This window comes from Cebus imitator, unplaced genomic scaffold (assembly GCF_001604975.1).
Source record: "Cebus imitator isolate Cc_AM_T3 unplaced genomic scaffold, Cebus_imitator-1.0 Scaffold300, whole genome shotgun sequence".
NCBI classification, from domain to species: domain Eukaryota; kingdom Metazoa; phylum Chordata; class Mammalia; order Primates; family Cebidae; genus Cebus; species Cebus imitator.
The window spans coordinates 1966827-1979502 of NW_016107615.1; the positions used below are offsets into that span (position 1 = coordinate 1966827).

The 12676-nt window shown below is 33.3% G+C and overlaps 1 pseudogene; it reads right to left on the reverse strand.

Moving 5' to 3' along the window:
* Positions 1 to 2425: 2425 nt before the first annotated feature.
* On the reverse strand, positions 2426 to 2560 carry LOC119467529 (annotated as a pseudogene).
* Between the last annotated feature and the right edge of the window lie 10116 nt (positions 2561 to 12676).

The window sequence follows — 12676 nt, forward strand, 5'->3', positions numbered from 1 at the left end:
CTAAAAACCACTAATGGAAAAATCTATTTGGATTCATAGACTAGGCATGTGACAGGTAAGATTTGAACTTATATGTACCATGCTTCCCTTCCATCCTCAATATTTTTTTTAAAAGCACACAAATGCCTGAGAGTGGTTGCAGATTATTTTCTGAAAGGATGGAAGCTTTTTTTCTTCATTTTGATTTTAGAGGATTTATTTAAAAGCCCAGTTGTACTTTTTACTTACAAACATTTTTGGCTATTTGTGAAAGTTTGCCTCCAAGGAAAAGTAATCAGCCAGAAAAGTTACTGTTTCATTTTAGCCTGAAAAAAAAAATCAAACATATATAAAATTCACACACACACACACACACACACACACACACACACACACACACACAATAATCTTGAAATCACGTAATTTGTCTAGGAATTTAGTAAGACATTTAGTAAAATTTCAATAATGCATTTTAAAACCTACATTTGCCAGAATAAAAATTATGACTCACTAACTCACTTGATGCCTTGCTTCTCTTTTGCCACCCAGAATTCACTTTGATGCCACAGCAACACCACCATTGCTTACCAGCCAATGAGCACTGGTCTTGACACTTTCTATTCCACTAGTTTAAAGGAATATTGAGTAAATTTCTTGCATCAGTGTGTGATTTCACTTGAAAATAGCAGCAACTGATAGTCATCCTCCTGAAGACTGTTGTGTCTGTAATCTGTGAAAAAGTTGTTAAAGGATACATTCCAAATGTTATAGAAAAATATTTTTTCCTGGAACTGAGGACTACAAACATCTTTCATTTTCTGATTTATACATGATTTTTTTCTAATTTGATTTTTAATGAACCATTTGTAATAGTAGGAAATAATAAATATATTTTTATTTTTAAAACAGAAGGTCTATAAAGCATAAAATTTGGCAATGTGTTTCTAATGTGTTTGAAATGATCATGGCAAAATTTGCCACTAAATTATCAATAAATTATTTGCATTTGACCTTTGCATAAGTTTCTAATTCTATAACTTGAAACAGATAAACATTGGTTAATATTTTTTTGCAGATATATATGACCTTTTAATGGAATTTAATCATTTAATTATACTATTGATGTAACATTTTTAATTTATTAAAATTTTATTATTGCTATAAAAATGCTACATTTTACGAAGGAATGGCAATATTTGAAGAAAGAAATTTGAATGTTATCACTTTTTTAATGGTTAAAAAGGAAGGCTATTTTGTTCTTTTATAATATACCCAGAAGCCCAGTTGCCAAGATAGTTTTATGTATTTTTCCATAGATGAAGACATTTCACATTAATCTACATTCTAAAACATTGTAGGTACCTCAAATGCTAAAGAAATGCTCAGTTTAACTGTGAGGTTAACACTTCAGATGTACCAAAGGATTTTGTAATTTAAATGCAAAAGTTCATAAATCTTTTTACATTTATAGCAGCATTGCCAGAGCTTATCAAAAATGAGCTGCCTTACAAACTACCAATGGATTTAAAAGTATGATCTATATTCATAACATCAGAGGCAGTGTAAGTTAAGAGACAAACTTTATCTTTTTCTTGTTAGAGATGTGTTTTTCATAACTTTTCCTAGTAGATTTTGTCTTTTCATCTCATAACTGCTCTAATAAAAAGATTATGTCACCAATTTTAGTATATTCCATTATTCATGTAAAATCACAGCCAGTTTAATATGCAGAGAAGAAACTACTTAGGAAATTTTAATATTACCCATGTTCTTCTCTATGGGGTTTATGTTAAAGTTTTCATTTTGATTTTAATCTTTGCCCAAAATATTGTTTATTGTACATAGCAATATACTTACATATAATTAAAAAATTGTTAAAGGCATTAATTAAAGATAATTGAGATGAGAATGTAATCCCCCTCCAAAAAATAATTCCATTAATAAAATTCCAAAAGAACAAATACACTGATTTTTTTAAATGAATAAGATTATATTATAATGTTTATGTTAAAATTCGAAGTTATTTCATAATAAATCAGAAAATGTTTAAACTGAAAGGATATTTTAGGTATTCTAATTTTCCTTCACTTTATCTTCAAAAACACTAAGCTCATCAAAGATTAAACCATCTGACCCAATGCAAACAGCAATGTGCTAGACAGTGACTCGTGGGGAATGCTTCCTTTATGTAAGCAGCTAGGTCCTTGGAACCAATACTAGAAAGATGAGGAAGAGCTAATCTTGAAATGAATTATCATTCATTTCACAAATGTTTCTTGAGCACATGTTATGTACCAGGTAGTCTACTGGGATTAAAACACACTAGAGCAAAACATAAAGGGGTCTCAAAGCCATAAAGGCAAAGTTCAACCAAAACTGTTAAAATATACATGTGAAATTAGGAATAATGTTTGCCATCTATGTCCTAAAGTACATTCTTTTTTTCCAGGGGAAAGCGCGAACCCAGTCCCCCACTACCACAAATGCAGTCGAGTTTCCCACATTTGGGGAATTTGCAGGACAAGCCTCGCCCTGGGAAACCACCTTCGTGATCATGGAATCTCCCCTGCCAGGTAAGTATATATTTTTAATGTTAATATTCTTCCCTCAAATTAAATAACTGAAGGTCAACCCAATAAGACTGGGAAGAAATAAATACAAGTGTCTCATAAATATATAAAAAGATGTTTAACTTCAGTCGAAGTATTTGAAATACAAATTAAAATTATAATCCTGAGACGTTCCTCGCATTAAAAAAAAAAAAAAAAAAAAAAAAAAAAAAAAAAAACAAAAAAAAAAAAAAAAAAAAAAAAAAAAAAAAAGCTGAACATGCTTTTCAATCATGGTGGAAGACGAAGCAAAAGCAATGAGATCTTGCAAAAACTCACTGTAATGAAGATAGCACCAAGCCATGAGGGTCTGCCGCCGTGACCCACACACCTCCCACCAAACCGTACCTCCAGCACTGGGAATTACAATACTACATGAGTTTTGGAAACAGATATCCAAACTATACCAGCTGGTTTTGAAAGAAGGGAAATTTGGAAAGCAAGTAATTGAAGACTTTTGGACTATGGTACGTTTAGCATTACTATCATAAATTCAAGGTAACATGACATGAAACATATTTTAAGTCTACCCAAGTCAAACCTGAAGATAGGAATATGGGAGTCACAGTGTGAAGATTAATTTTATCATCGTATAACTGGATACAATCATTGTGAGACAATGTTAAGAAAACATCAGAGAGAAAACAGCCTACAGCACAATAATTTTAGAGGTCCGTTGAAATGGAAGGACTATGGAGACTGCAGAGAAGTATCCAATGGCATAGCACTGCCCAAGATATGAAAAGTGTTTAAACATAGTAGAATTTAGGCAACAGGTTTGAAGATCATTACTTAGTCAACTAAAATTTGACCAGAAATGTGACTTTGGATTTTGACATCATAGAGGTTATTAATATCCTCAAGAATTACGGTTTCACTACAGAAATATGGAAGCAAGCTTGATAGGCCAGCTTGAATAAAGTAAAACAGGGTGACAATGTAACAGTAATCTGGAAGGCATCTATAAAATGTTTCTCCTTCTGTATCCTGTATTATCTTTCTTGAGATTTTTATTTCTCCGAGTTACTTTTGCCTTTGATCATGATTTTAGAGACCCTAATATTCTTGAATATTATACTAGATAACGGTCAAAGAAGGCTCAGAGTCTTTTCAGACTGGTAAGGAATTTTAACACATCATGGGAGGAAGAGCTGGTGCCAATTTGTTGCTGTCTTTGAAAGATAGATCTTGTTGATTGACATTAAGAACAAATTGAAAAATAAGATAAATTTAAGAAAGCACTCTAAGAGTGATTCTATTTTTTTAGTTGATTTTCAAATACAGGGAAAATTTATCTTCCCTGTATGTGAAACACCTTCCTCTAAAAGACAAACATTCCTAAACCTTAGTGACAATATATCAAAATTTGCTATTCACATTGAAACCACCTCTTATATTATCAGAGCAATCGATTATAATAATTTTAAGAAACAAATGAGAACTGAGACTAGAATTAAAACCCCCAACTTCTTGCTATGCTCCAAGTTGCCAACCCTAAAATAGGTTTAATTTGGTAATTTTCCCATTGTGAAGAGTGGGAAGAAGAAACAACTTAAAGATAATAATATTATTATTATTATTTATTATTATTATTTTGGGGGACGGAGTTTCGCTCTTGTTACCCAGGCTGGAGTGCAATGGTGCGATCTCGGCTCACCGCAACCTCCACCTCCTGGGTTCAGGCAATTCTCCTGCCTCAGCCTCCTGAGTAGCTGGGATTACAGGCACGTGCCACCATGCCCAGCTAATTTTTTGGAATTTTTAGTAGAGACGGGGTTTCACCATGTTGACCAGGATGGTCTCGATCTCTTGACCTCGTGATCCACCCGCCTCGGCCTCCCAAAGTGCTGGGATTACAGAAAGATAATATTATTTAATACACATGGAGACACACATTTTTCTTAAAACTGTCTGTTCTTCTTGACAGTGTAAAAGGAGCCTGGATGATGCATAAATTGTGACGATCTTGGTAGGATTTATGGAACAACCAATGTCATGCAAGTAGTGGAGATTGCACTAGCAGCTCAGCTCTTGTAGAGAAGCTAATGGAATTCCTTTATCTGAATTCAGAGCCCTTAGGAATTTGTTTTAAGGGTCTCTTCCTAGGCCTTCAGTAGACTTGAGTCTTAGACTAAAGCCATAATTTGAGATATACACTTATGAAAGGAAGAAGAAAATAAAAGTACAAAAATTCAAATTTTAGACAGTTAGTGACTTGGCCTATATTCCTATGGGTAGTTTATTTGACTAAGTTCATTTTAACAAACAAATCCCTTCACTTCAATCAGGCCTATTAAATTTAATTCATTAAAGCTATACATGCTCCAGAATGTTTACAGAAGATATTTATACCTATTATGTTTATAAAATGCATAAATTCAGTCTTTAAGTCCAAAAAAAAAAAAATCCTCAATATAACATGAATGGCAGTACAGGAAAACAGAAACTAGAAAATCCCAGCACTTTCGGAGGCCGAGTCAGGCAGATCACAATGTCAGGAGTTCAAGACCAGCCTGGCCAATATGGTCAAACCCTGCCTCTACTAAAAATACAAAAAAAAAAAAAAATTAGCCAGAGGTGGTGGCGGGTGCCTGTAGTCCCAGCTACTCTGGAGAGTTAGGCAGGAGAATTGCTTGAACCCGGGAATCAGAGGTTGCAGTGAGCCGAGGTCATACCACTGTACTCCAGCCTGGGCGACAGAGGGAGACTGCATCTCAAAANAAAAAAAAAAAAAAGAAAAAAGAAAAAAAAGAAATTCTCTAAAAAAATAAAGAAAGTTTTGATTTCCTTTTTCGTTTGGTGAGCAGTATGCCATATAATACCCGAAGTTGGCTTAAAAATATTTTCATTAACTATTTTTATTCTAAATGAACATTTGAGGGAAGTTACCAAGGCAATTCTTTTTCTCAAAAGTATTCCATTTCTCTTTAGAATAGTGTATTTTAAGGACTACCTTAATAACTGGGATTTTTACTCAGTAAATCATGATGACTACTATGTGTAAAAGAACTTTAAGCAGCATTGAAGGCTTGTGTGGGAAATAAAATATTACCAAAGACTATAAAAATAATTTGAATTAATTTTTACACGTTCTCTTTTATGACAGAGAACAGCACTGGTTATGTTTTAAATGGATAAATGATTTCTTTATAGATCATTTAATTTTCCTTCCCTAACTGTTTATCCTGAGAAGCCATTCTTTCTATTTGATAGATTGCTTTCAGAAAAGTTATCAACAAGTTTATAATAATTATCTAGAACTGTAAATTTAGAATGGAGTTGTTTAATACTAGATCTGAGAGGTGTAAAAAAATAGCAACGAAGACTAGATTTGGAAAGTATGTTCTTGAATTGCTTGTCAAATTCTGAAGCTATGAAGAATTAATGTTTCAGCTTTGGATTACAAAACCTCACTTATGATTTTTAAAATACATTTGAAATAAAAATGATTAAACTACATTTGGTTTACTGACATTACTTTGGACTTCATAGTCCTTTATATGTTGTAAGACTATTTTTTCTTATGTTATTACTAGAAATTTTGCGTGAAGCTGCAACATATCTAAACTTTATCAGACTTATTTTTAAGTGAAACTAAGATTCATCACTAGGTTCAAGTAAATACTGAACTTTTTTGTCACTTGGCTTTTAAATAATTTTCCCATCTATATCTTTTCTTTTTAAAAATTTATTATTTATTATTTATTAAAAGGTTATATAAAAAACATTCAGGTATTTATATTAGAAGTATATATAATTAAAGTTTCCTTTTCTACCTATGCTTTCCAAAGGTAATCCCTAAAAGACATTCACATATTCTTCCAAGAATTGTCTATACTTCTATGAATATGTATTAAAATAAAACGTAATTTTGTTAAAATTTTTGGCAACTTGCTTTTATCAGTCATTGGTCCATAGAGTGATATCTGTTTAACTTTTTAAATAGATTTGAAATGACTGCACAGAATTTTAATGTTTATCGCATAATTTATGAAATCAGCATCTTTTTCTGAAGAAAATTTGGGTTGTTGGGTTGTTTCCAATTTTGTTTAGATTTAATTATTTTTCCATTTCAAACAACACCATGTGGAATATATATTTTAGCATGATTCATTGACTATGTTCTTATACTAAATTACTAAGGTCAGAATTTCTAGAACAAAGAGTTATCCAATTTAAATTGTTATCAAATTTAAACATAGAAGATTAAAACTAGTGGAGCCAGCTACAAAGTGAGGTATGTTCAAAATCCTTATTTTCTTGTGTGCCTTTTGTTTTCATAGAAAGAAAAACTTTAAGTTACTTTTAATTTTTATTAAAAAATATACACACAACTAAATTTAAATATTACAACTGTACATCTGTCTATATTTTTGCAAACTTAACATCATGTAACCAGCACAGCTCACATATCAGGGTTAAACACATCCTGATTTCTAACAGTATAAATTAGTTTTTCTAGTTTTCTTCTGATGTAAATAGAGACATCGAGTCTACATTATGTCTGACCTCTTTCACTCACTATTATATCTGTAATATTTATGCATGCTGTTGTATGTAGTTATAAATTGTTCATTCTCATTACTGTGTGATACTTGATTGAGCGATTCTAGCTCATTTGTTCTATATTGGAATAACGGATGGAAACTTGGGTAGTTATCAGCTTAGGCTATTTCGAATAGCGCTGCTATGAACATTCTACTCATCTCTGGGTGAACATATGCTTTCATTTCCATTCAGCATTTACATGGGACAGGTATTGATGGATTACGGAGTCTGTGTGTGTTCAGCTTTAGCACAGGCTAGCAAAAGGTTTTCTAAAGGAGTTTTATTGATTTATAGCATCATCTACAACGTATAAGTGTTCCAATTGCTCCATGTCCTAGTTATGTTTCTGCTTGTTTTATTTTGTTTTCAGGTTAGACATTTTGCTAAATATGGAGTGGTACCCAATTGTGATTTTAATTTACATTTTATTGATGACCAGTAAAGCTGAGCATCTCTTCAAATGTGCATTGGCCATTTGATTGTCACCTACTTTAAAGAATTTCTTCATATTCTATTGGGTTGTCTTTTTCTTAGTGCTTCATAGAAATCCTCAATATACTCAAAATATAAGTCACATGTTGGGAAGATATATTGCAAATATTTTCTCCTACTTGTATTATCTTTTTAGACATCTAATGATAGATAGGTCACAAAAAAACATGAAACATAAAAGTAAAAATCAAAAGTTGAAGTTAACTCAAATTAACTACTTCTCAAAAACACTCTTAATATCATAGAAAAGCAAGCCACAGATTGGAAGAGGAAAAATATTTGTGGTACATATATCCAATAAAAGAATTGTTTTTGGAATATGTAAAGTACTGCACAAGCAATAATAAGGCAAAAGATTTTAAAGCAATGGCAACAGTTTGGTAAAGACACTTCACAAAAGATATCTTAAAATGGGGCATATAAATACATAACAAAATGCTCAATGCCATTAGTTTTCACAGAAGTAAAAACTAAACCAAAATGAGATACCAATATATACCAATAAGAATGGCTAAAATAAGGAAGACTGATAATGCCAAAGGATGGCAAAAAATGCAGAGCAACTTTGCATTCATATATTGCTAGTATGAATTAAAGTACTATAGGTACCCTAGAAAACAGTTTGGAATTTCTTATAAATTTAGATATACATGTACTACCTGAGCCGCCAATCTCACTCCTATATATTTACACAAAATAAATAAAAAATTATACCCAAAGACTTGCCTATAAATATTCATGGAAATTACATTCAGGATTGCCTAAGACTGAAAACAACCCACAGTTTCTCTTTTTCTCTTTTAGAAGGCATGACTAAACGTCTGAGAGTAAAACTATGTTTTTGGTTCTTCTCCACAGCTCAGGCATTTCCTTCCCATTCTTTTGAGAAGAACCTATCTCAAACTCTTTAGACACAATATTTATGAGAGGTTTAATCTTTCCTTCGGAGGTTTTGAACTTTTCTCTATGGCTCCAACACTGTGTTAAAGACTGATAAACATTTTGAAAAGCTGACTACCCATGTGTTTGAGGAAAGTGCCATTCCCCAAGTGGAACTTGGCTTTCTAAATAATGAGAGACTTTGGGAAATTTCAAGTCCACTTATTAGAAACCCTCTACTTTCTGCATGACTCAGGTTTCAGCAAATGTGTTGTCTTAGTTCATTTGTGTTGCTATCAAGGAAAACCTGAGACTGGACATTTAGAAAGAAAACAGGTTGATTTGGCTCATAGTTCTTCAGGCTATACAAGAAGAATGGTGCCAGCATCTGATTCTGGTGGGCATTTAGGCTACATCCACTTTGCCTCTGCAAAGTGGAGCTGGAAAGTGCCAAAATCACATAGTTAGAGAGAAAGCAAGAGAGCAAGAGGGGAGATGTCAGGCTTTTTTCAACAACCAGCTTACCAGAGAACTCTTGCAGGAATTAATAGAATAAGAACTCATTCAGTTCCCTCCCCAAGGGAAGTCATTAATCTCTTTATGAGGGATCTGTTCCCATGACCCAGTCACCTCCCATTAGCCACCGCCTCCAACACCGGCGATCACATTTCAACATGCAGTGTTGGGGGACAAACATCCAAACTACAGCATGCATGTTGGGAAAAAATCAGCCTTGTTTGGAAATCCAATTTTATTCACATTGTGCCCAATAAACCACAGAATTGCTAGTTCCTCTTCATCCAGCAATATTCGTCTTCAAGGGAAAATCTGATTTTTATCCCAAGATTGGAAATCTGCAAATGATCCTAGGGAGGAAATTGACTAGAATTTCTATTCATTTAATCCTCTCTTTTTTCACAGATCTCTTATCCCTCAAAAAACATAAATTTAAACATTAATCTGTCTTTTATGTCGTTGAGATGGGAACAGGATCTGCAACAACCTACTATCTCTTTTTAGCATTAGAAGTTTGTTCTGCATATTTTTATTTCAACGTTTAGCTTTCCAAGAAAACCTGTGATATATTCTCCTTCTTAGTTAAAACACACGTATTTTTTAAATGTCAACAAACTCTTAAGTTTATAATCTGAGAAACATTCCTAAATTTCAAAAATAAATATCTGAATTATTTAACATAAAAATTAATCTGATTATAATATTGGTTTGTTTTTGAAATTTATAATTGAATTTATATTTTAAATACACAAATGGCCTCTATGCTATTTTCCTAAACTACAAGTTAAATCACAAAATTCTCCTTCAGAAAACTTTTGTTTCTTTCTTTTAAAGAATATAATTTCGATTCCTTTTATGGTGCTCAATACTTTCCATGAACTTGCCTTAATTACTTTTATAGTAGCTACATCTCATTGTATCTATCCATTCATCTGAATCACTAATCATTCAAACATTCTCAAGGTGCCCCTTCATACCCTCAGACCTGTGCGATTTTACTGCTGTAATGATTCTGAGTAGAACACAACAATCAACCTTTCTGCCCGTCAAAGGCTTACTGTTTTTCCAAGGGCTAACTCACAGAGCCCCTCCTCCACTGACGCTTACCCTAATCAGAAGTATACTTACCTTTCTTTAAATTCCAGTCGTTGTTCATTTCTCTTCTCTTCACTTAGTTTTTCCTGCCTTTTATTTATACTCACTGGTCACTAGATCTTTCCCATGTTAGCAGAAAATTGCTCGAAGAGGAGCCAGACCTTAATCGTGTACATTTCTCATATACATGCGTGAAATGAACTAAAATATTTGTTGAATAAATGTGACTGTTGTTTTTATTACATAAATACGATTCATAGAAAAGAGCACTAATATTTTATAGTTAGGATGCATTACCTTGAAATGGATATTTTACCTACTTGACTTCATAGCAAATTACCTTATCTTTATGTAAAATGCATATTTTAAATTACTAAATCTTGGCTTATTTTCCTTTTAATAGCAAACTACTAGCTACCATCTTTTCTACAAGCTCCTACTGTATCTTTTAAAGTAGAGCAACTTTTTGCACAAATCCCAGCTCAGCACATGAATAATTTGAATGATTTCTTCATTTCAATGTATGAAATCAGAGAAGTTTAAGATGAAAATTCATTAAGTAAATATAGGTATTCCTCAACTTGCAAAATATTTTTATGAACTCCTTAATTTTATAAATGATGCATTTCATGCTTTTTTTTTTTTTTTTTTTTTTTTACAGTTGGTTTCCCTCTTGTTACCCAGGCTGGAGTGCAATGGCGCCATCTCGGCTCACCACAACCTCCGCCTCCTGGGTTCAGGCAATTCTCCTGCCTCAGCCTCCTGAGTAGCTGNGCTGGGATTACAGGCACGCGCCACCATGCCCAGCTGATTTTTTGTATTTTTAATAGAGACGGGGTTTCACCATGTTGACCAGGATGGTCTCGATCCCTTGACCTTGTGATCCACCCGCCTCGGCCTCCCAAAGTGCTTGGATTACAGGCGTGAGCCACCGCGCCCGGCGCATTTCAAGCTTTTATTCAGAATACTTAGATATAAAACACTCATTGCTCAGGCTGGGCATCAATATTGCTAAGGGGAAAAATAGTAGCAGTTTTTGATGGCAAGAAAATTATATTCTTTCCTATATTGTAAATATCAAAGACATCACAAGGCAGGTGAGAGCTGTAAAATGTCTCTTTCAGGAGTTGGACAATAAGGAGAAAAATAAATATCATCATGGACTTAAATGTGCACAGAAAACAAAATGTTCAACAAAAATTATTAATTATGTCTAGTTTCATGTTTTCTTCTTTATATAGGTAATATATTTCAAAAGATTTTCTGTACCGTTAAAGATAAAAATACTAAAAAATGTATGAGAAAAGAATAGAGTAAGTCAAGATGCTTTAGCTTGGTGGTTCACAGTGGGGAGATTAAAGTAATCTCAATATATTCTTGATTTCTTAAGGTTTAACAAGTCATATTCTTTGAAGTAAATGTTACTAGAAATAAGTAATCCCAACTGACTGAGGGATATGAGAAAACATATCAGCTCTATTTGGGTTATAAAATGAGAATGTTAGTAATATTAAATCTCTCTCTCTTTTTTTAAGAAAAGGTGTCTCCTTATTTATTGGAATGGTAAATTTATGTTCTAAAAATGCCCTTGGTGACAGCCTAATACCAACTTGCATTTGAAGAATGATAGATTTGAGGTCCAGAAAGTGAAGTGATTTGTCCATGGTTATAAATCATATTATTCAAATAAGGATTAGAAGCTGCTACTAACCAGGATTAGGACTGAAATATTCTATTCATAGTTCTATATAGCAAGTCATTTTCTTCTTTTTTTCAACTGATTAGATCAAGTGGAACTTCTTTGTGTGTAAAACTTTTTCAAACTTAACAGAAGTCAAAAAACATGGTTTTGATTTCGTTTAAAATTTCCGATTAATTTTATTTATTCTTTTTCATACTCAAAGTTTCTATAGCCTCAAAGTTGAATATCTCCATGCATGAGCCAAAAATTGAGGTTTCTTACACTTTTATTAAGTATCTCCATCATGGAGTACGCTAATGGACAAAAAAATTTAGTCATTTGAAAGCAGAACCAAGTTGCTCTTGGCTGCTTTCATTTGTAGGAATTCCTGATCTGACTGCTATATTCTATAAATGATTCCTGGAATCTGGCTGAGATGCTTAGGTTCAGTCTACATATTCAGCTACATTTTCTCCTCTCTGCTCATCTGCTGCCCATGCCTCCCTGCAAGTAACTACCTATAGAAACAAAGCCTATGTCTCCAGCCTTCTGTGACCTCCATAGCTACCACTAGGTCCTCCTACATCAGGCATATTCCAGGATGATCCTGCCTCTTCTCTCACTTCAGATATGCTTCCTTTTCTATCTTCATGCCTATCAATGAAGAAATGGAAAAGAATTTCAGTCTCCCACAACTCTTACCAGTCTCCCCAACGACAGAGCTCTTTGTGGCCTTTGGGGCTGCCCTCAATAGTAAGCGTGTCATTCTGCACACAGGGAATAGCTGGTCTACACAAGATTTCCTGCTGCTGCCATCATCAACAGAGATTCTTCATGTGGAAATCTAACACATTCTGATCTTGCAGTAAGCTTAGCA